This window comes from Schistocerca gregaria, chromosome X, assembly GCF_023897955.1.
Source record: "Schistocerca gregaria isolate iqSchGreg1 chromosome X, iqSchGreg1.2, whole genome shotgun sequence".
NCBI classification, from domain to species: Eukaryota; Metazoa; Arthropoda; class Insecta; order Orthoptera; family Acrididae; genus Schistocerca; species Schistocerca gregaria.
Genome location: NC_064931.1, coordinates 847,174,483 through 847,197,127, shown reverse-complemented (window position 1 = coordinate 847,197,127; position 22,645 = coordinate 847,174,483).

The following is a 22,645-nucleotide window of genomic DNA, read 5'->3' as shown; positions in this document are numbered from 1 at the left end:
CGGACTTGGTAATGCAAGCTATTACAACAAATTTACTCTTCAACGAAGTTTCTAACAGTTTGAAAATGTTAAGGAGAGTACACATGTACTTACGAATTGGCAAAATACTCTCCTCCTCGTGTACTATCATACTCCAAACTCTCGTTTCGATGTCTGGAGCGGTTTAAGCGATATGAGAGATGTTGTGAATATTTCATTCTCGCGGGCGTGAGATCGGGAGTGAGCGCACTTCATAGGATAAATTTTCTCGAGATCGGAGGCAGATAGAGACATCCTCCCAAGCCTAAAGAAAAACTCAACATGTTAGCTAAATTTCATAGGCAGCAACGTATGGTGTAATACGTACCAAACGGAAACTCATAGCGATCCCTATTTTTCTATGCAAACTTTTCGAATTTAGCGTAGCGTCTTACCAAAATGTGTATACCACAATAAGTATAACCATTAGCGAGATTATGGGCATTGCGCCACTAAGCTGACATATAACGCTACAAGCCAGGTGAAAATGAAATATTTTTAATGAAAAGTTTCTGTAAAATCGTTTGAGAATGATTAAAGTTTGCGCGCGCTTTGTTTCCGTCAGCGCAGAGCGTCGCCAGCCGGCAGTTGTGAAGTAAGTGTACACGTCTCAGTATGCGTTGGACCCGCGCGACACGTGCGGAACGCGTGCGTTGCGCTGTAGTGTCATGTCAGGTCACACGTGCTATACGCGTCTCAATTTGCGCTTAGCCTAACGTAACAAGTTCTTACCAGATAACATTCAGTACAGTTTAACAAGCAGACGTATATCACGGAGGCTGCAGGAAGAAGCCTCAGCTATGAATCACGCGCAGATGACACTTGCGTCCGTGGGAACGATCGCAAATAACGAATGGTAGGAACGCAAATTCATGCCTCCTACGAATCTAAATAAACTGTAACTATTGTTAACCGCATTTGTTCACACTTGGTGCACCATCTTTTGGTATTCAGTGAAGAATCTTGTCAAAATTTCAAAATTGTACCTATAATAGTTTCGGAGATTGAGAAAATTACTTAAGTCAGAAAACTAACATTTAGGTCTAAAAAATCAGTTAGGAACAACAACAGTTTGTCTTTTGTTATCATTTAAAGTCATCCGGAGTTCTCAATGTATAAAAACAATTTAACTGGAATTTTTCTCTGCAAAAGTTTAATTACTTTGCTTTTTGTAGTGTAAAAAACCATTCAAAGTTATTATTCGTTTATTATGTTGTTGTGTGTATAAATGGGATTGAGTGACAGATTATTTGCTGTAAAACATTACGAAACTGGACTTTGGGAAATCTGTATGGTAATCCAGTTACTGATGACATATGTCAGTGTGTGCATGCTTTTGTAAGAGAGCAGCCAGAATACCAGTCTGAAGTGTAATAAGTTTCTAAATTTATTTGAAGATTATTTTTCATTTCGGTCATTTTTATTAAACAATGTATTTGTATTTGCATTTGGAATGACGTAAATGACTTTCTGAGGAGTGATTGGTTAAGGCATGTTTCGCCGCGAGAATGAACCAGAAGGATCTCTCTGATTGGTCAGTCAGACTTACCAGCCAATCAGAATTAAGATGTTCCCGCTCAATGATATTGAGATATTAAGAGAGTGGAGTAGCATCGAGAGAGTCAATTGCCGGCAATCGGACGCTAAAAGTCATGGTAAATGTCACCGTGTTCATTATGAGTAAAATGAAGAAACACTGAGTTCTCGCGTTTAGTCTGAGTCGTGACTAAAGCTGTCGCAATTACGAACATTTTGATGAAAGTTTGAAGTTTCTGGATTGTTTTGTTGGGAAGTTACTAGTGTGTGAACTTTCGGCCTTAGTGAAAATTCCACATGGCATATTCTGTATTCATTTATGGAGTATTTGGCGAGCACGTCTTTTATGTAAGACCACGGAATGAGACTGAATGTAGAACTCGCAAGTAGTGGTGAATATGAGACTGTCACATCGCAAGCATGAACGGGTCGGACTTGTGTAGATTTCTGGCTGCTTGGCGTGTGAAATTTTTTGTTTGACTGGGAACTGAAAATGATAGAATAGTACCTCACTAAATGTGGACTAGATAGCCATAAAAATGTGTTACTAAGCAATAAACATGATTGGTCTTGAAATTTTTTGACGCGTATTTCAGTAAAAAATACATCATTTTACCACCTGAAATCATGATAAATAGGAATTTTCAGGAACTGTTTCCACCACTAGAGTCACGCGGTCTCTGCTGGGTTGGAATTAGGCGACGTTTCCTTCAACGCGGCTTTTTCGCTGACTAATAAGTACCTACGATTGCAGAGCGCCGGCCGCGGTGGTCTAGCGGTTCTAGGCGCTCAGTCCGGCACCGCGCGACTGCTACGGTCGCAGGTTCCAATCCTGCCTCGGGCATGGATGTGTGTGATGTCCTTAGGCTAGTTAGGTTTAAGTAGTTCTAAGTTCTAGGGGACTGATGACCACAGATGTTAAGTCCCATAGTGCTCAGAGCCATTTGAACCATTTTTTCCGTCGAGCGGAAGCCGTACTGAGGTAGGTGGACATCTTAGATGGACAGTATGACGAATGTTCGAAACATAAAATATTTTAACCCGCCCCGCGGCAGGCCCATTGGGAAGATATCCGGTGGCGATCTTGGGCCACACTGGGACTGCTATTGGTGATCGATACCAATATGTGAGCTGCGGGGCACAGACGGCGCATAGCCCAGAGCGCGAGCGAATCCTGTCAAGTAGTGGTTATACAGCATGTTAAATAATCTGGCGGAAAGTTTCCCATCAGGTGCTACGTAATGTACAGACGCAACACATTGGCATACTCGCAACACTGTGGTTTGATGTGCACTCTGCTGCCATCGAGTCCTGATGCCTCTAGTAAAGACATCTCGATCCGGTATGTGCACCGATCGTCTGGTTACCGCAGTGGCCCGCAAGTGTAAACAATCACAGAATGTGTTCAGCCGCATGTGGGTGGCATCTATAGATGACGCCTTCAGCACGGGGAACACGCCGGCCGCTGATGTATGTACCGGTGGCGGTAGTTGCAGGGGTCTGGCATTGTGACAGTAACCCGAAAGTATTGACCAAATTTTTTTTTGTGGTAAGTTCCTATGGGACCAAATTGCTAAGGTCATCTATCCCTAGGCTAACGCATTACTTAATCTAACTTAAACTAAATTACACGAACGACAACACACACACACTCATGCCCCATTGTGGACTCGAGCCTCCGACGGGGGGAGCCGCGTGAGAACCGTGGCAAGGCTCCTAAGACCACACGGGTAAACCACCTCTCACCCCCCACCCCCCACCCCCGTTGACCAATTCCTCTGAGAGAAATAGGTGGAACAAACCAATGTTTTAAGAACGAGGAGAAGATAATCTTTGTCGAGACCTTTAACAGGAAAATATAACTCTTAATCAGATCTTCACTATGGTGAAAACTTACAGTTCTTATATGAGAGTAGCTGCTCTTTGAAAACTACTCCAGAAATGGTAACCGTTCAGTGACACCATCCTTGTATGTCAATGGTTACTGAATGAGGAGTGTCATGTCTCCACTGCTGCCTTTCTCTGGCTCATTCTGCAGTCTCCTTGAGTTACAGGTACTCCTCATGCTCTTGCTTTGATGGAAGCGTCCCCAGCTCAGCTTCGCTTCCTTTCTTACTTCGCAGATCACAGAATGTGCTCTCTTCTCTTCACGTGCGCAGATTCCTGCCTCTGCCTGTCCAATGCTCACAGTCGTTGCTCAGTGAAATGAGACCGAAAATTTTAATCATTCTGGCGTAACGACAAGCACCGGCACGATGATGCAGAACGGAAGAGCAGAGAGGGTTGTGAGACAACGTCAGCCAATAGTACGCTCTCTAAGGCGACACAAAGACAGGAGCGGCCTCTACACGAAGAGAAAGTAAGCGCCGCGCTGCCTAGCCGCGGCCGGAGTGGGCGACGAGCCGTCACACAGCGCTACGGCACTGACTTATCAACTGCATTTTTCGCTTGCGTTGAAATTATATATACTGAAGGACATTGATTATTTGCCTGTCGCCATTTGCTTGCGACACAACTTTGTGAATGCTTCAAGTTAAATATTGTCAATTTAACTTACTATAGTAAACGCCATTAATACAAGCTGCTTAAATTGTTGTCTAGCGATCCAAGAAAACAGGTGCCTAGGCACCCTATATTACACAAGTAGGCAGAATACTACGTTGGCGACGAGGATGGGCTACAGCATCTAAATAGTTCACCGTTCTATCTACAGTGAAACGACGAAGCGGAACGTTTTGTCCGAACCTTCAAGCAGCAGATGGCCCAGCTTCGCTCCACACATACCAGGGATCAAGCATTGCAACTGTTTCTCTCCTCCTATCGTTCGCACCCACGAAATGGACCATCGCTGGCGGAACTTCTTCACGGCCGCGGACATCGGACACCGCTCCATCTGCTCCAACCTCCTCAGCATCCGGCGCTGGAGGAAGGCCGGAAGTATCGATCCGTGCCGCACGATTTCGTCCGTCGGCTTGGCGCTTGCATGTAACTCATTTCAGATCCAGACCTCACAATCAGCTTCGCCACTGTCATGTGCACAGTGATCCTTCTGCGTCTCTTCCCACAGATTGACGGACCCCGAGGACCCCGCGGCCACAGCAGCCGCGAGAGAGTGCCATGACGACACCGCGGGACGACCCAGTGGAAACGGAGCCTTCGCCTCCTCCGCCACCTCCCGATGGACCCGCCCACACCGCAGCAGCCGACGCCTTCTATATGTGGTTATTGGGTTCCGGAGGAGGACGCGTACCCTTGAGGTCATTTTCCCGGGGACGTTTTCACCAGAGCGACGGCCGGACGGCGTGTTACGAACGGAAGCTTGACGTCCCCTGCAGCCACAGCTTCCGGTCCTGCCTCCCCCGCCACTGTAGCTCTCCCTACACAACGGTCCGGCGTTCTCGGGGGAGGAATGTTCCGACGTAACGACAAGCGCCCGCATGACGATGAAGGACGGAAGAGCAGAGAGGGCTGTGAGATGACGTCAGCCAATAGTGCGCTCTCTAGGACGACACCGAAACAGGATCGGCATCTACACGAAGAGAATATAAATATGGCAACGCCTAGGCACGGCTGGAGTGGACGAAGAGCCGTGATACAACGCTACAGCAGTGACTTACGAACTGAACTGATTGTTTGCATTGAAATTGTATATATCGAAGGACACTGATTATTTGACTGGCCCTATTTGCTTGCGATACACAAGCTATCTGCTTGCAAACACAAGCTGTAACTGTCATTGTATAATCTGTAATAGCTTTCAAAATTTCATGTGTGTAACATCATTGTGCTTCCTAGATCTACGTTCTCCTACAAAAATGTGGATCAAAAATTTCTATAATGTATCAGAAAACTTCGCAACTATAACACCTTTTTAAGTTTCTATATGTTCGTCACCCTTGCACTTCCTGTGGCTAAGTTCTTTGACCACAGCCCACATGTTTGTATGTAAACACAGTGTATTTCACGAATGCACATCTTAATAGAGAAATATACAGCTAAACTTTATAAAACTGAAATATGGACTTGAAAATGGTAATAAGTGTGTAACTAAGTGGAAAAAGTGTCACTACAGCGTAACTATAATAATGCTTCATCTTTACGTAAGTAAAGATATACACTCCTGGAAATGGAAAAAAGAACACATTGACACCGGTGTGTCAGACCCACCATACTTGCTCTGGACACTGCGAGAGGGCTGTACAAGCAATGATCACACGCACGGCACAGCGGACACACCAGGAACCGCGGTGTTGGCCGTCGAATGGCGCTAGCTGCGCAGCATTTGTGCACCGCCACCGTCAGCCAGTTTGCCGTGGCATACGGAGCTCCATCGCAGTCTTTAACACTGGTAGCATGCCGCGACAGCGTGGACGTGAACCGTATGTGCAGTTGACGGACTTTGAGCGAGGGCGTATAGTGGGCATGCGGAAGGCCTGGTGGACGTACCGCCGAATTGCTCAACACGTGGGGCGTGAGGTCTCCACAGTACATCGATGTTGTCGCCAGTGGTCGGCGGAAGGTGCACGTGCCCGTCGACCTGGGACCGGACCACAGCGACGCACGGATGCACGCAAAGACCGTAGGATCCTACGCAGTGCCGTAGGGGACAGCACCGCCACTTCCCAGCAAATTAGGGACACTGTTGCTCCTGGGGTATCGGCGAGGACCATTCGCAACCGTCTCCATGAAGCTGGGCTACAGTCCCGCACACTGTTAGGCCGTCTTCCGCTCACGCCCCAACATCGTGCAGCCCGCCTCCAGTGGGGTCGCGACAGGCGTGAATGGAGGGACGAATGGAGACGTGTCGTCTTCAGCGATGAGAGTCGCTTCTGCCTTGGTGCCAATGATGGCCGTATGCGTGTTTGGCGCCGTGCAGGTGAGCGCCACAATCACGACTGCATACGACCGAGGCACACAGGGCCAACACCCGGCATCATGGTGTGGGGAGCGATCTCCTACACTGGCCGTACACCTCTGGTGATCGTCGAGGGGACACTGAATAGTGCACGGTACATCCAAACCGTCATCGAACCCATCGTTCTACCATTCCTATAACGGCAAGGGAACTTGCTGTTCCAACAGGACAATGCACGTCCGCTTGTATCCCGTGCCACCCAACGTGCTCTAGAAGGTGTAAGTCAACTACCCTGGCCAGCAAGATCTCCGGATCTGTCCCCCATTGAGCATGTTTGGGACTGGATGAAGCGTCGTCTCACGCGGTCTGCACGTCCAGCACGTACGCTGGTCCAACTGAGGCGCCAGGTGGAAATGGCATGGCAGGCCTACATCAAGCATCTCTACGATCGTCTCCATGGGAGAATAGCAGCCTGCATTGCTGCGAAAGGTGGATATACACTGTACTAGTGCCGACATTATGCATGCTCTGTTGCCTGTGTCTATGTGCCTGTGGTTCTGTCAGTGTGATCATGTGATGTATCTGACCCCAGGAATGTGTCAATAAAGTTTCCCCTTCCTGGGACAATGAATTCACGGTGTTCTTATTTCAATGTCCAGGAGTGTATGTTTGACAAATGCTGCCTTGCCACTTACAATTGTCCCAGTTGTATCTGTTTAGTCACAAGTAAATATTTTTTTTGTATTTATACAGTGATCTCCAGCAATATAAACACGTACGTGAATGTATAAACACCTGAGGATGGCCGCAAGCCCGAAACCGGTCGAGTGACAAATAAGTAACCTTTTATTGTTACAGGTAGCGGAAATTTTTCTAAGCCCTATAAAGGAACAGTCAAAGAGTTCAACAGCATCCACTATGTATAAAATTCATTGATTAAATCACCTTCGAGCTATTTCCCTACTTCCCACTCTCGAACAGAGCGCGGGAAAAACTAAAAATTTAATGTTTCCTTATCAGTGCTTAGTTCTCCTTTGGTATTATGATGATCATTTTTCCCTATGTACGTGGGCTCGCACAAAATATTTTCACACTCTGAGGACAAAGTAGATGACTGACATATCATGAACATATCCTGCCGAAAGAAGAGCGCCTTTATTTTAAACACCACAACTTGCTTATCATATCCGTGGAACACTCTTCCCTATTTCAAGATAATACAAAACGAGCTGCCCTTATTTGCACTTTTTCAGTGTGTGTTTTGTCAAACCTATCTGATGCCTATCCCACACAGCACAGCAGTACTCCAGAAGAGGAGGGACAAGCGCAACGTAAACACTATTTTTAGGTGACCTGTTGCATTTTCTAATTGTTCTGACAAGAAATATAAGTTCTTACTTTACTTTCCTCACAGCACAATCTATGATATCTTTCCGATTTCAGTTATACGTACTTGTAATTCTTAAGTATTTAGTGGAATTTGCAACCTTTAGATTCGTGTGATTTATCATGTAACCGAAATTTAGCGGATTCATTTTAGAAATCATGTGGATGAGTTTAAATTTTTGTTTATTAAGAGTCAATAGCAACATTTCGCATCATACTGATGCCGTGTCTAAATCACTTTTCAATTGGTTTCGATCATCTGATGACTTTAAAAGACCTTAAATAACAGCATCACCTATCAAAAATCAAAGTGGCCTGCTCAGATTATCTCCTATATCATTCAAATAGAAGTATAGCTGCAAAGGGTCTATAACACTTCCTTAGGGAACGTCAGATATTATATCTGTTTTAATCGGTGCCTCTCTGGCAGTTGGTACGAACTGTGATCTATCTCATAGGAATTCACGAATACAGCCGATGTTGGTCGTGTGTCCGTGGCACGGAACTTGATTAGAAGCCGCTTATGAGGAACGGTGTCAAAGGCCTTCTGGAAATCTAAAAATATGGAATAAATATGAAATCCCATGCCGAGGGAACACATTCCTTGATGAGAATAAAGAGTTACTTGTGTTTCACAAGGACGATACTTTATGAATTGGTGTTGGCTATCTGTCAATAAAAGCTTTTCTTCGAGGTTGCTGACATGTTCGACAAAGTGTATGTTAGAAAATCCTACTGCAAATAACGTTAGCGACATGGGTCCGTAATTTAGTGGATTATACATATTTCCTTTCTTGGGTATTGGTGTGACTTGTGCAACTTTCGAGACTTTAGGTGCGGGTCTTTCAATGAGCGAACGGTTGTATGTGATTGTTAAATATGGAGCTACTCTGTCAGCATTCAGCAACGTGACTAGCATACAATCCGGGCTGGAAGCCTTGTCTTTATCAAGTGATCTGAGCTGCTTTGCCAGACCGAGGATATCTACTTCTAAGTTGCTCTTGTTGGCAGTTGTTATTGTTTCGAGTTATGGAATATTTACTTCTCCTTTGGTTATGGATTTCGGAAAGCGATTTTAGTGGCACTGGCATCAGTATCATCATCATAATTGCTACCGTGGAGTGAAGGAATTGATTGCGTCTTGCCGCTTGTGTCCTTTACTACGACCAGAATCTGTTTCAGTTTTCGGCCAGATTTCGAGAGTATGTTTTGCTATGGAACTGTTAAAAGCAGCCCGCATTGTGGTTACGCTGAATTTCGAACTTCTGTGAAAGTTTTCCAATCTTGGTAATCTTGTGTTCTTTGTTCTTTTAAATTTGGCATGTTTTCTTCGTTGCTTCTGCAAAAGTGTCATGTTCTGTTTTGTGTACTGTGGGGAAACAGTACCATCTCTACTGATTTACTTTGTATATATCTCTCCAATGCTGCCTATACTATTTCTTTGAATCCTAGCCGCATCTGGTCTGTTTACATAGTAATATTGGAAGGAGTGGCGACTGTCTCTCAGGAAGGAGTGAAGAGAATTTTTGTCTGCTGTTTTAAATACATGTACTTTGCGTTTATTTTTGGTGCGTTTGGATGTTATAGTATTAAGTCTCGCTACAACAGAACTGTGGTCACTAATTTCTGTGCTCGGCTGGATGCTACCTATTTGATTAGTGTTAATTGTTGCTAAGAGATCAAGTATATTTCCGCAACCATTTATACTTCTAGTGGGTTCCTGAACTAACTGTTGAAAATAATTTTCTGAGAAAGCATTCAGAACGATATCGGACGACGATTTATGCCTATCATCGACTTTCAACATGTATTTTCACTAACATATAGAGGGTTAATTGAACTCACCAAAAATTATAACTTTGTGATTGGGATGCCAATTTTAAATATGGCTCAATTTTTCTTTGAAATGTTCAGCAACTGCATCATCTCAGTCAAGTGGTTGGCAAAAGGAACCTCTTAGTAATTTCGTCCGCTTTTCAAATATCACATCTAACCATACTAACGCACAGAAACTATTTACTTCAATTTCAGTACAAGTTAAACCTCTTCTGACAGTAGTAATCGCTCCACCACCAACAGAATTTAGTCTATCCTTTCTGAACATGGTTAGGCCCTTCTTAAAAATTTCGGATGAATTTATTTCCGGCTTTAGCGAGCTTCCCGCACCTGTAACGATTTGAGCTTCATTGATTTCTGTTAGCGTTTGCAGCTCTGGTTTTTTCCAAAACAGCTGCAACGATTTACATCTACAATACCGACTGTTGCTAGGTCTACCTTCGTCCTGTCTTTGCTCCACACCCTTTTACACTGACGCCCTCTCTGTAGTTTTCCCGAGACCCTGTAACCTAAAATATCGCCCACTTCCCTACACAAAGCCCTGCCACCCGTGTAGCCATGTCCCGTGTAGTGAACTCCTGACCTATTAAGCGGAACCCAGTAACCCATCGCCCTACGGTGCAAATCCAGGAATCTGCTTCCTGCGTGGTCGCAGAACCGCCTGAGCCTCTGATTCAGACCCTCCACTCGGCTCTATGCTAAAGGACCACAGACAGTTCTGTCGACAAGGCTGCAGATGGTGAGCCCCACCTCCGTCTCGCAATCACGACTGGCATTCCCTACCACTTGAGCTAGCCGCCCGAAACTACAGAGAATCTCCTCCAGTCCCAAGCAAGACACGTCCTTAGTACTGACATAAGTCACCACCTACGTTTGGGTTCACTTTATTCTCATCATGGCACCTGGAAGCACCTCTTCTACATGTGGAATGATTCTCCCACACAGAACTCAAACGGGATTCCTTGTCCTCCTTGGAAGCCTTGTCCCTAACGGGCCCCATTAAGAGATTGAAATTGGAGCTTCGAAATACCAGTAATCCCATCCTCTGTCAATGTCCTGACCTCGCAAGTTGAAAGGCTTCCTCTGGAAGAGGACAAGTGACTGCAACTGATCAGGGCTTTTGTCAGCCACAGAAAGCGCCAGAAATCTGTTCATTAGACAAACTGCGGAGGCCTTCCGATTGGCCCCTCGAAAAGTCTTTCACTGCCTGCCGCACCTTGCAACCACCTACCACTCAACCATGGGTGAGGGGTCAACCTCACTGTGGGGAACACCCAGGCCGGCCACAGTAATGGACCGACCGTGGGATACGTGTGACGCGCTGATTGTCCCACGAATCACCATATCCGGCCCTCCATAGTGATACCCACTGGGCTCCAGCTGTGTGACCGAAGCCAACACAGCCTAGAACTTTGAGCGAAGGGTCACCAACACAGCTCGCATCCGAACACAGCAGTCAGAGTCCATAGAGTAAAGACGGCAGAAATACACTCTACACAGTTAAAAAAGTGCGCAACTAACAAATACACAAACAAGCACAACATTTAGGAGATTAAACGAAAGAATAGAGAAAAAATTAGAATAATGGAAAAAAGTGGGTGATATCTTATGGGACTTAACCACTAAGGTGAGCAGTCCCTAAGCGTACACACTACGTAACCTAAATTATCCTAAGGACAAACACACACACACACACCCATTCCCGAGGGAGGACTCGAACCTCCGCGGGGACCAGCCGCACAGCCCATGACTCAGCGCCTTAGACTGCAGTAGCAAAACCTGACACTCAATTGATGGATTTAACTATTACACGTGGCTCTTCAAACACAAAACGAATGCCATCTCGATGCAAACAACTACGGTGTGCACTAAACAGTAGATAAAGCGTGGAACTGTGTCTGATAAATACACAAACATACACGAAATGTGGGAGATTTAAGTAAAGAGCACAGAGGAAATTTAGAATACAGTACTGCTAATGAGAAGCTATATCAGCTCATAGAACGAAACGGTATACTTCTGTGCGCTACTGCAGTTACGTAAAGCTGCCACTCGAACTATCCGAGTTGTGCTCAAGTCCTGTTTTGTGTCGCCACGCAAGAAATTTCCTTGCATTATTGGTATAAATAATACTAACAACTGCTGCCTGTAAGGCGTTTTGTGGTGGGAAGAGGTGCTATCATTAATTTACTATGACTGAGTAAAGTCCCTGCTTGAATGCCCTTGCTCAGCGTTCCGAAAGCCAAATGACTGCCGGTTTATCACTTCACACGAGTAGAAGCTAGAAAATACGTCTTTTCAGCAGCCCTAAGAGAACTGAGTGTGTGGGTGCTTAGAAGCAGGGGCCAAGCGTTTAAGACAACAGTTGTCTCTTACAGTTCCGGCCCAGTGACCAGTTCTACGGATGAAACTGTACTCGGTGAGACCCACAGGATCTATCGTTTCTTTCGTTGTGTCAGCAGCGCGTCTGGTTTCACCTCTCGGAGGGAAGGAAAGGGGATTAGGGATTAACGTCCTGTCGACAACGAGGTCATTAGAGACGAAGCACAAGCTCGGATTACGGAAGCATGGGGCAGAGAATCGGCCGTGACATTTCCAACAAACGATCCTGATATTTGCCATAGGCGATTTACAGGAACTCAAAGGAAACCCAAATGCCGATTACCGGACTGGAATTTGAACACTCGCCCTCCCGAATGCCAGTCCAATGTGCGAACCACTGCGCCACTTCGTTTGGTTTCGACGACTTTAACACTGGTGACTCCTGTCATAGACCACGGCAAGACGCAAAATATGATGAAAATACCAGCTGGAAAATTCCTGCGCATCGCCGTTCTGTAAGTTGTGAAGATAAATGACATGAACAACAGAACGTACAGAGGTACATAAGCAGTATTTTTAAGCGCTGCTTCAAGCATTAATGGACCTGGAGAAAATTGTAAATTATGGTAAACAAAAAGTATTCTGTACAAAAACAGCAAATTTTTATTTATACAGTATTTCTCGCTCTACTCACGACATTCAACGTTTGCTCAGTAACTTGCCACCCAATAACGAGGCGTCGGAGAACCGTACCATCGGTTGTGTGGCACCCATTACAATTTTCCGAGTATCCACAGTGAGTTATTGAGTATTGCACTCTCAATTAAGTATATGGCAGAAAGAGTCAGCCTTCAGGAATTGTGAAAAGAGCCCTGTGGTCCAGGACTCGATGCCACAAAGGGCGCAGATTCACCACGAGGTGGGGGAGCTCTCAGATGTCTATTGTCTACTGATGCCTAAGCCCTGTATTGTGCGAATGAGACAGACAAAAACCTACGTCATAGCGAAACCCAGGAGAAGCCTTTTGTGGCCAAGGAGAAGTAACAGTGTTAAACATGGCGGACCTAAGATCGGCCATTTATGAAAATTATTTAATTCTGTAGTAGTCCAGGGAAAGAAGTCACGATAATTTTAATCTGCCATGCTCCATAAAATTTCATGATTATCTCAATAAAACTTGAATACTGATCATATCTATAATAGTTTAGAACTTACTGTGAAAGTGAAATTAACAAGTTTTGTAACAAAGACCTGAATGCTAAAATCTGAACGCGACATTTCATGTAGAAGCGCATCTTTAAAATGACAAACGTAAATATCATGTGGTGTGCGTACTATAAGGCATTCGGTACATACACCATCAGAGTATTCGACTTGTCACTGTAACGAAGTAGGCGAGTGTCAGCAATATGTCTCGTGGTCTTATCGTGGCGTGTTTATCATCCGCCGTTAGGCCAGACGATAGAAATGCCACTTGCACGCTTAGATTAGCTGATTGACAGTGACCAACTTTAAACAGAACTTGATTAATTTTCACACACATTTATTAAAGTGATAATAATAATAAATATTATGTTACTTGATTCTCGATGCTGTTTAAAACTGACAATCTGAAGTTCCTTTGGTCTTGGTACGTTAATCTTATTCTCACATATGTCTGATATTTGACAAAGTGTCTATACATTTCTCTTCATGGATATGTACAGGAATATGATAATCTTATTAGGTGGAGACTGATACTTGACTATAGACTACTGCAGACTGACTAATCGGAGGTCTGTACACTCGTTATAATACCTCGCGCGTTCAGGTATCACTGCGCGAGTGTGATTCGCGAGGAGAAAAGGTTCTACGTTAGCAGCAATATCATTGGCTGCGTTACATATTAATACGCGGATCGGCGGAAGCAGAATTTGGTCCGTCTCTAAAACAGCGCTATCACGTAGTGTGGAGACGGACGAGCGCTGCGCCTGCGCTGTTGTGCTTAGCGGAGCGCGCTCTAGTGGGAAAGTAGTGTACGCGCTGACTACGCAGAACTATGTACACAACATATCAACTCTGTTACTTTATTTGTTTACAAGATATAGTAAATTTAAATTATCAGTGTTTTAAGCTAGCATCAAATCATCATTTCCTCCACGCAAAACACGTTGAACGATGACAGCATGACACCTTATTGAATCATTAGGTAATAGAATATTTGTTGTAAGGTTTAGTGTATAATAGTTACTTCTGTTCTTTATTTATTTACAAGAAAGCACATTGGTGCAAGACTACTGGCGGTGACATTCAAAGTTAAGAAGGAGATGGTATTGGTTTAATGTAAAAGAATTTATCGTTTATTAGAGAATGGATATTATTGATACTTTATTTAGAACGTGAAAGTGGTCAAGCTTTGATTATTTAAATATGTTAAAATGTAAAGTAATGTAGACTAATCTGTAGCCAATCAGATGGACGGCTTCCGGAAAGGGAACAGCGCTAGTTAGTTGAGCGAAGATGTTCGGCGAGCAGGAAAAGTTGCCGGAGACGGGCAGAGGGACAGTGCAGACGCAAAAGCGGACAGTACGGCTGGAGACACCAAATAGTACAGTTCGAAGGCGGACAGCCGATTTTTAGGCAGCTAGGAAGTGAATCTGCTTAGAAAATTTCGCGTTGTGTAGTATCGCGGGACTTTAGGCTCTGAGTGGTGAGCTGCCGCGCACCTGGTGTGAATTCTAACTTTTCGTATAATTAACGAGGTGGAGTAGTGGACTTATAATTGTGCGATTGTGAATGATCGAACTCTGTCAAATTTATATGCGCTCGAGTGTAGCAATAGCTCTAAATACGACCACTTTCGCTATTAGTCTGTTTTCTGAATAAACATTAATCTAAGCAAATCGCAATTGTGTGACCTACATCATTTATGGGTCTTTAATTTAGTTCCCGATGTTATTATTACTATTATGATATGTTATATTAACTTTTTATTTCGCAAACTTGCCATCAGCCAGACAATTTAACCAAAGAGTCACAAGTGTTTAATTTAGAGCGTGTAATGCGACACGTGCGGTTCAACCCCTAGATGAGTTTGAGCCAAGACATTTCGACGAAGAGGAACCGCATGTGAGCCCGAACATCTTTGGGATGTTTGCTCGGACCACACTGTTTGACAAAGTAGACAACTCGTTTAGTTTCTTCACTGTGGTTCCATAGTCTTCGAAGGATACGTGATATGCTAGGCTGCGACTTCTTGGTCTAGCGCCTTGTGGTTCGGGACTAAATGAGTCAGATGTGCACAACACGTCAGGGGCTGCTACCCAGACTGATAACTGTGAATGGGGTGCAGACAAGGTTTTTTTTAGATTAGGCGATACATCATCCAGTCCAGATAACGGTGGTTGTACTTGATCTGGAAATGTCAGTATCAGATACAAAGAAATGCCTCCAACAGGCGCAACTATTAAAACCATGGTAAGTAACTGCCGAAGCACATGCAACAATATCGCAGAGTTTGGAGCACTACTAAAAAGCAGTGGAACTCACGTAATATTAGGTACCAGAGCTTATTAATACCCGAAAGTGAAAGCAGTGAGATTCCCGGAGAAAATGTAAGCTTTCGTCAGAAGGGTAGGCTAATGGTAAATGGAGGTGGTGTATTTGTTGAGTACAAAGAAGACTGAAATCAATGAGGTAGAGACAAACTGTATGAGAGGTTGTCTACCATAGATTCAGTTTTAAAGGTGAGCGTAGGAATATAATCGGATACTTCAATAATCACACTCACCCCTAGACGTAACCGTAATCTTTAGACAAAACCTAAGTTGACTGTCACGTAAGTTCCCTTACCTTACTGTCATCATCAGTGGAGACTGTAATCATCCAACAAATAACTAGGAGAATTACTGTTATGTAAGTTGTGAGACGATAAGATGTCCTGCGGACGTTACTAAGTCCAATCTCTGAAACCCATGCATAAAAAGTTGTTCTGAAGCCCACTTCTGACTCAAATATACAGTGCAGTTATCGGTGCGGATGACTCCTATGGTGGTCACGACGGCCTGCAGTTACCACCCTAGGCGTGGATGCAGTAGCATGGTGGGTGAATATCAGGCATTTGTCCGGTATCCAGTCATACAGACAGCAGTTACATACACTCCCTTTTTCTGTGACGAAAATACCATAATGCACCTTAAAGCGCGACACACAAAGGCGTGCTGAGTCGACTTGTTGTCACCAGCATGAACGGTGGAGTCAGCTTCTTGCGGCAGTGAGAGTTCACTCAGAGGCAATAGCGAGCAGCTCCAACGGTTGCCCGTACAAAGCAACGAACAGCAACAGAATTGGCCCCCACATGCGATGGGGATTTGGTGCGAAGGTGGCCCAGCCACGAACCACGTTTCCCGAATGGGGCATTTGGTATCAGTTAAAATATAGCCAGAAGATGGGTCATCGGCTGGAAGGCGCCAAGGTAGCAACATTCAGCCCGGACGGCATGCCACGGCTAATGGAGGCAGCATCTGTCGGAAGCGACTTGTTGACCCATTTTCTAGCAATGTGTGGCGTAGTCTTCTCCTCGCGGCTGGTTCGTGTTAGTGAGTGATGATGTCTGTTTGAAACTGGCCGTAAATGTCCAAACTTGGCCTACTATTGTTTCTGAAACGGCAGCGCTTTAGTCCTTTGTCATGCCAGAATTGAATAGCTAGACATGACAGTAGAGCAACCATGACGTCATTTCCCTTGCATCGGCATCTATGCAGCTCTGGGTTTGCTGTATTGGTGTTGTAACTTCTTTTTTCACAGCCCCTGAGCAGTACTCTTGTAATGTCAGGCATATAGATAGTCGTTTATCCCTCGTTCTGTTCGCGAGTCGAACAGGAAAGGAAATGAGGTAGCGGTTTGGGTTATCCTCCGCATGCGCCGTAAAGTGGATTGTGAAGTATCGATGTAGATCTAGATGTAGGTTTATGTGTAATAGATTTGTCTACAGTCAGGTCAAATATTATTTCCTGTACCGATCGCACACAGGTCTTCCTGAAAAACTCGCTGTTGTCTTCTTGTAGACAAATTCATCACCTGAGAACAACTTACAACTAAAAAGACCCACAACAAGCCACCCTAGAGTGGTTATCGAAGGGTACAATGTACCAGTGTTAGCCTTCTATCTCACACTCACCCAACAACCGAGTAAGAATGATTACCCATGTGCCTCCATAAATTACCTAATCCACTCTCATATTTCAGGAGATACACATCGTCTTCCCCATAGCTATCTTTCTGTTATATTCTCGGATAGAGAATACTAACTTATACGATTATAGCAGAAGCCGAATGATGTGATTGCTTCGAAGATGAGTCACGTAAGCAATTTTATCACTAGTATTAGTGTACAGAAAATCACCTCCTTCGTCGATAGATTACATTTCTCCCAGCCCAACATCTAACCCTAACTTTATGTAGGCCTACCTAATCTGTGAACTGCTTTTCTTCCCACGAAATAACCTACATCCAGGAAATTCAGAATAGAAACCTTCACCACCACCACATACTTCCATTTGACCATCATGAACCGACAGGTTTCAATTTACTAACACTCTATCACCACTCCACACAGGTACCGACTGTTATGATTGCTGGACGGCCACTGGTGATGGGTTATATATAAACCCAGCAGTGCAGCCATGTAGTTAGCTATCAGAGCGATGTTAGGGTTCACCAGCACATATCATGTGACTAACAATTGGTCTAAGCATATTCATCTTGGGGTGCCACCCAACTTTGGCTTCGAATGTATAGTGGAAATTGAAAATGTGTAGCAACGTACGAAAGTGAGACTCTTTCAAACAGAATGGGAGCTGCTTTGCGGCGGTCTGACATATATCAAGGTCAGTTCTCAACCAGGTACAGACGGTTCTATCTTAAAATCTACAGCAGCAGCAGCACCAGCGGTGTCAGTCTATCAGTAATCAATGTGTTTGGTGGTGCTACGTTTACATTAACACCACAGGAGTCACTACAAAGTGTATTTCTAAATCGTCAAAGTATTATGCACATACGTAATTTGCAGTATGTAGTGGATAGACTATATCAGTGGCGAGTCCATGCTAAAACCTTTTCTGACCATACTGTGAAGTGTATATTGGAATGTGAAGTTATAACACTCCTGTCCGCTACTGCTATACCATAACCTCGGAAATCCAAGGCAGGTTGTGAAATAAAACTTATCTTATTAAAGCAATTATGGTATAACACAACAGAACAGTGTTACCCTCTGAGAGGAATTTTGCTAGTTTGACCGTGTTGCACTATGATCATTAACCAAGCAAAACTTTATAAGCCTCAATTTTAAGAGCTTTTAATCTTTAAAAGAAACTGCAAATTATTCTTATTACCACAGTCTTCTACTTGCAAGTAAATGGTTAAATAGGAGGCTTTGAAACTCCACAAAATTTTAAATTAGACAGTTTCCGTCTCTGGGAGGCTTCCACAAGACTACATTTATTACCTCCCACAATTTCATTAAATCCACGGTAAATCTGAATACTCCCTTCTTACCAAAGATCAAACAACATTATTTAATGTTCTGTCTAACTTTGAGGCTTTCATTTTTTCCACAATATAGGACACTCGGTAATCATAGTTCAAGTGGATAGGAACCTAAGAGGTGTTGTGATAGGGAAAAAATCAAGGCAGGTACATAAATTCAGTTATAAGTTACCTTATATTTGTGCACACTAAATCACCCAATAAGCTGATCCTTCACTGTACATCATTATAGTACTTCTTTACAGTGATTGCGCAATGTCTTGACAACTGCAAGTTGGTATGCGGATTTGCAGACAGAATTGCTGGACTCTGAGCCTTCTTAGTGGCGATGATGAATACCAATTCCAGAATCGTTCCAGCTATTTATCCATCCATCCGAGGCATTGGAAAGTAACAGAAAAAGCTTCTCTCGGAACTAGCACAATATGCAACTTTACATGGCAGGGCACTGTTTGGCAGCTCGTCCCCAACTGACTATCAATTCCACCTTTTCTACCTAGGCCCACCACAATTTGCGCGCGCTACACAGTTCCGTTCCCGAGGGAAACCACAACAACTTTTACACACAGAATAACTAAGAATCCTAAGTGAGGATCAGCAGTTTGCATAACACCAACCAAACACATTAAATAAAACAGAACATTTGCACATATTGACATTTCCACAAAAAAATATTCACACAGAAATTACAATTATATATAGTAGGTTTTGTTCCCTCCAAATGGGACAAAGAATTTGAATGACAGATACACTACTTTACATAGAATCAAACCATGACTCAAAGTTTTTACAAAGAAAGGAGTAAACAATTTTGTGTTATCGATTCAATCAAACACATTTACAGAAGCTCAACAAAGTGACATTAAATAAAACAAAAGCAAAATAAACCAGTAGGGTATTAGAGCTATGGTGTTACAAAGTCCATGAAGGTAGTTGTATAAGCACATGTATCGAATATCCAGATCGATACAACTTACCTACTCCAAGTGGTTTAAACACAATACAGAAGGAATTCAAAGCATATAAAAACAATTATTTACGAAATACAGTCGCATGGCGAATGGGACTGATGTAGAAAGAATGATGACTACGTTTTAAATCTCTGTATGTGGACAGTGTTTACACTGTGTCAGAGCACTGTGTGTGTCTATAAAGTATGAGGTGAAACTAAATGAACTGTAATAATTTGTTACATGTCGCAATAAGTATTGATTTCCATCATTCATATTATTACTGTTATGCCTCACTGGTAGATAGATGTGACTTAACAGAGATTAATGCTATTTTCTTTATTCATGAAGAGCGGTATCGCGTTGTTTTATTGTTATAGAAGTCGACTACGTAATCTAAATCCCTCTCATGTCCGAAATATCACATAAAATGGTGTGTCTATTGTTATAAGCCACAGTACCACCAGACCACTACGGATAAGATGTAGCAAATCTGCTAAAGAGAACCTATGGTTGCTATGATATTTGTACTGTCACTTACATCTCCAGCGATAGCATATGTAGTTCTTCTCTACTGCTATAAAACAATCATGTTACAGTTGTAGCACAACAAAAGTATTTTCACATTCGTCATCTTAAATACGGAGTGGTTTATCTTTGTCCTACACACTCACTTTTCCGTTAAGACATACAAAACAACAATGCTTTTAACATTATTCGGTCATATCCATGTGACCTGTAGAAAAACATTTCTTGGTCATAATTCGGTAAAATCTACACATTATCTTACCGTGATGAAATCAATATGCATGTCTTTTCTTATTATAACACTTTTTACATCGCTAGTATTTAACAGTCTTAAATAGTTCTCCGCAGGGCTAAACTCGAGCTGTCCACACCATGGTGGTAAATCATAGATTATAACCTCGTTGTTTTTAGTGGAAAAATGTATCAGGGTACACAATAAAATAACGACTGATACCTTTGCTCATTCCTAGGCCTGTAGTTCGAGGTATAATTTCTGTTATACACTATAGAGCCAAGGAAGCTGGTACACCGGCCTAATATCATGTAGGGCCCCCGTGAGCCAGCAAAAGTGTCACAACACGACGTGGCATTGACTATACTAATGTATGAAATAGTGTTGGAGGGAACTGACACCATGAATCCTGCAGAGCTGCCCATAAAACCGGAAGAGTACGAGGGGGTGGAGATCTCTTCTGAACAGCACGTTGCAAGGCATCCCAGATATGCTCATTAACGCTCATGTCTGGAGAGTTTATTGGCCAGCGGAATTGTTTAAGCTCGAAAGAGTGTTCCTGGAGCCACTCCGTAGCAATTCTGGACGTGTGGGGTGTCGCATTGCCCTACTGGAATTGCCAAAGTCCGTCGGAATGGACAATGGACATGAGTGGTTGAAATAGCTCTGAGCACTATGGGACTTAACTTCTGAGGTCATCAGTCTCCTAGAACTACTTAAACCTAACTGACCTAAGGACATCACACACACCTATGCCCGAGGCTAGCTTCGAACCTGCGACCGTTGCGGTCGCGCGGTTCCAGGCCGTAGCGCCTAGAATCGCTCATCCACCCCGGGCGGCGGACATGAATGGATGCAGGTTATCGTGCAGGATGCTTACGTGCGTATCGTCTATCAGAGTCTGCACACGTCCCAAGCCATTACAGAGCCTACACCAGCTTGAACAGTCCCCTGCTGGTATGCAACGTCAATGGTTTCATGCCGTTGTCTCCATACCCGTACACGTCCATCCCTCGACATAGTTAGAAACGAGAATCGTCTGATCAGGCAACATGTGTCCAGTCATCAACAGTGCAATGTCGGTGTTGACGGGCTCACGCGAAGCATAATGCCTTGGGTCGGGCAGTCATCAAGGGCACAGAAGTAGGCCTTCGGCACCCCGATATGGATGATGTTTCTTTGAATTGTCGCATGCTGACACATGTTCATGGCCCAGAATTGAAACATGTAACAATTTTCTGAAGGGTTGTATGTCTGCGACGTTGAACGATTATCTTCAGTCGTCGTTGGTTTCTTTCTTGCAGGCTCTTTCCTCGGCCGCAGCGATGTCGGAGATTTGTTGTTTTACCGGATTCCTGATATTGAAGGTATGGTCGTATGGGAAAATCCCCACTTCATATCTTCAACTTTCGCAATCCTGTCTTCCTCAGTTGGGTGTAATATTACAGTATATTGATAATTGTGACTTTATGGACCGTCTGACAGCAACTGAATAAAACACAAATTTACTGTGATATACTTTTCGCCTTTATTTTCTGCAAGGCATCTTCAGTGGCCTGGAATATGTACATATGTTTGCTATTTAAGTCACATTTTGGTCACTGTAACTATGGCTTACAAACATTTCTAGTGGTTGGTATTTCCTATTAAGTAGTAATATTTTGAACTGTACGTACAGGTTGTGTGGACGATTTCCAACGCTTTACACTCCTGTTGCATTTTTGCTGTTGTTGCTCTTTTTCTAAATGCCAATTTGCGGTTTTTTCCACATTTCACAGCACTATGAGCTTGACACTTGTTTTGAAGCAATGTTTTGGTTTGTGTTGCCGACTGTCAGATGTTATTACCAAAGATCGAATGTTATTGCCGAACTATCGAGTGTAATTATTGAAGTATCTGTGATCTGTTTGTGTATGCATTTGTGTGCGAGTGTGTGTGTGTGTGTGTGTGTGTGTGTGTGTGTGTGTGTGTGTGTGTGTGTGTGTGTGTGTGTGTGTGTCTGTATTTTGGTGTGATATTTTTCTTTTATGGACTAGGTTTGTGTTTATGTGTGTGTTTGTGTGTTTGTGTGTATGTGCGTCTAGAATGCGAAGGGAGGAAGAGATTTTTTTCTGATTCTGTGAGAGGTACGATTGTTTTTCTATTTTTTCTATCTTATAATTTTTTTTATTAAGTGTAGTAGGGAGACTGTGCTGATGTTTGTTCATTTATCACATTTTTGTTTTCAGCGATAGCTTTCTGAATGTGGAAGTTTTGTTGCATTTGTGTAAGTTGTTTGTCATGGTTGCTTATTCTCATTGTTTTCCTTTCTTGTTCCATGTTTGTAGGATGGTCCTTATGGTGTTTTAAATGTTCTGCAAATGTGTAACGATTTGTTTCGTACTTCCAACACCTCTTGTGTTCTTTGTACCGTGTTTTAAAATTCCTGCATGTTATGCCTATGTAAACTGCATC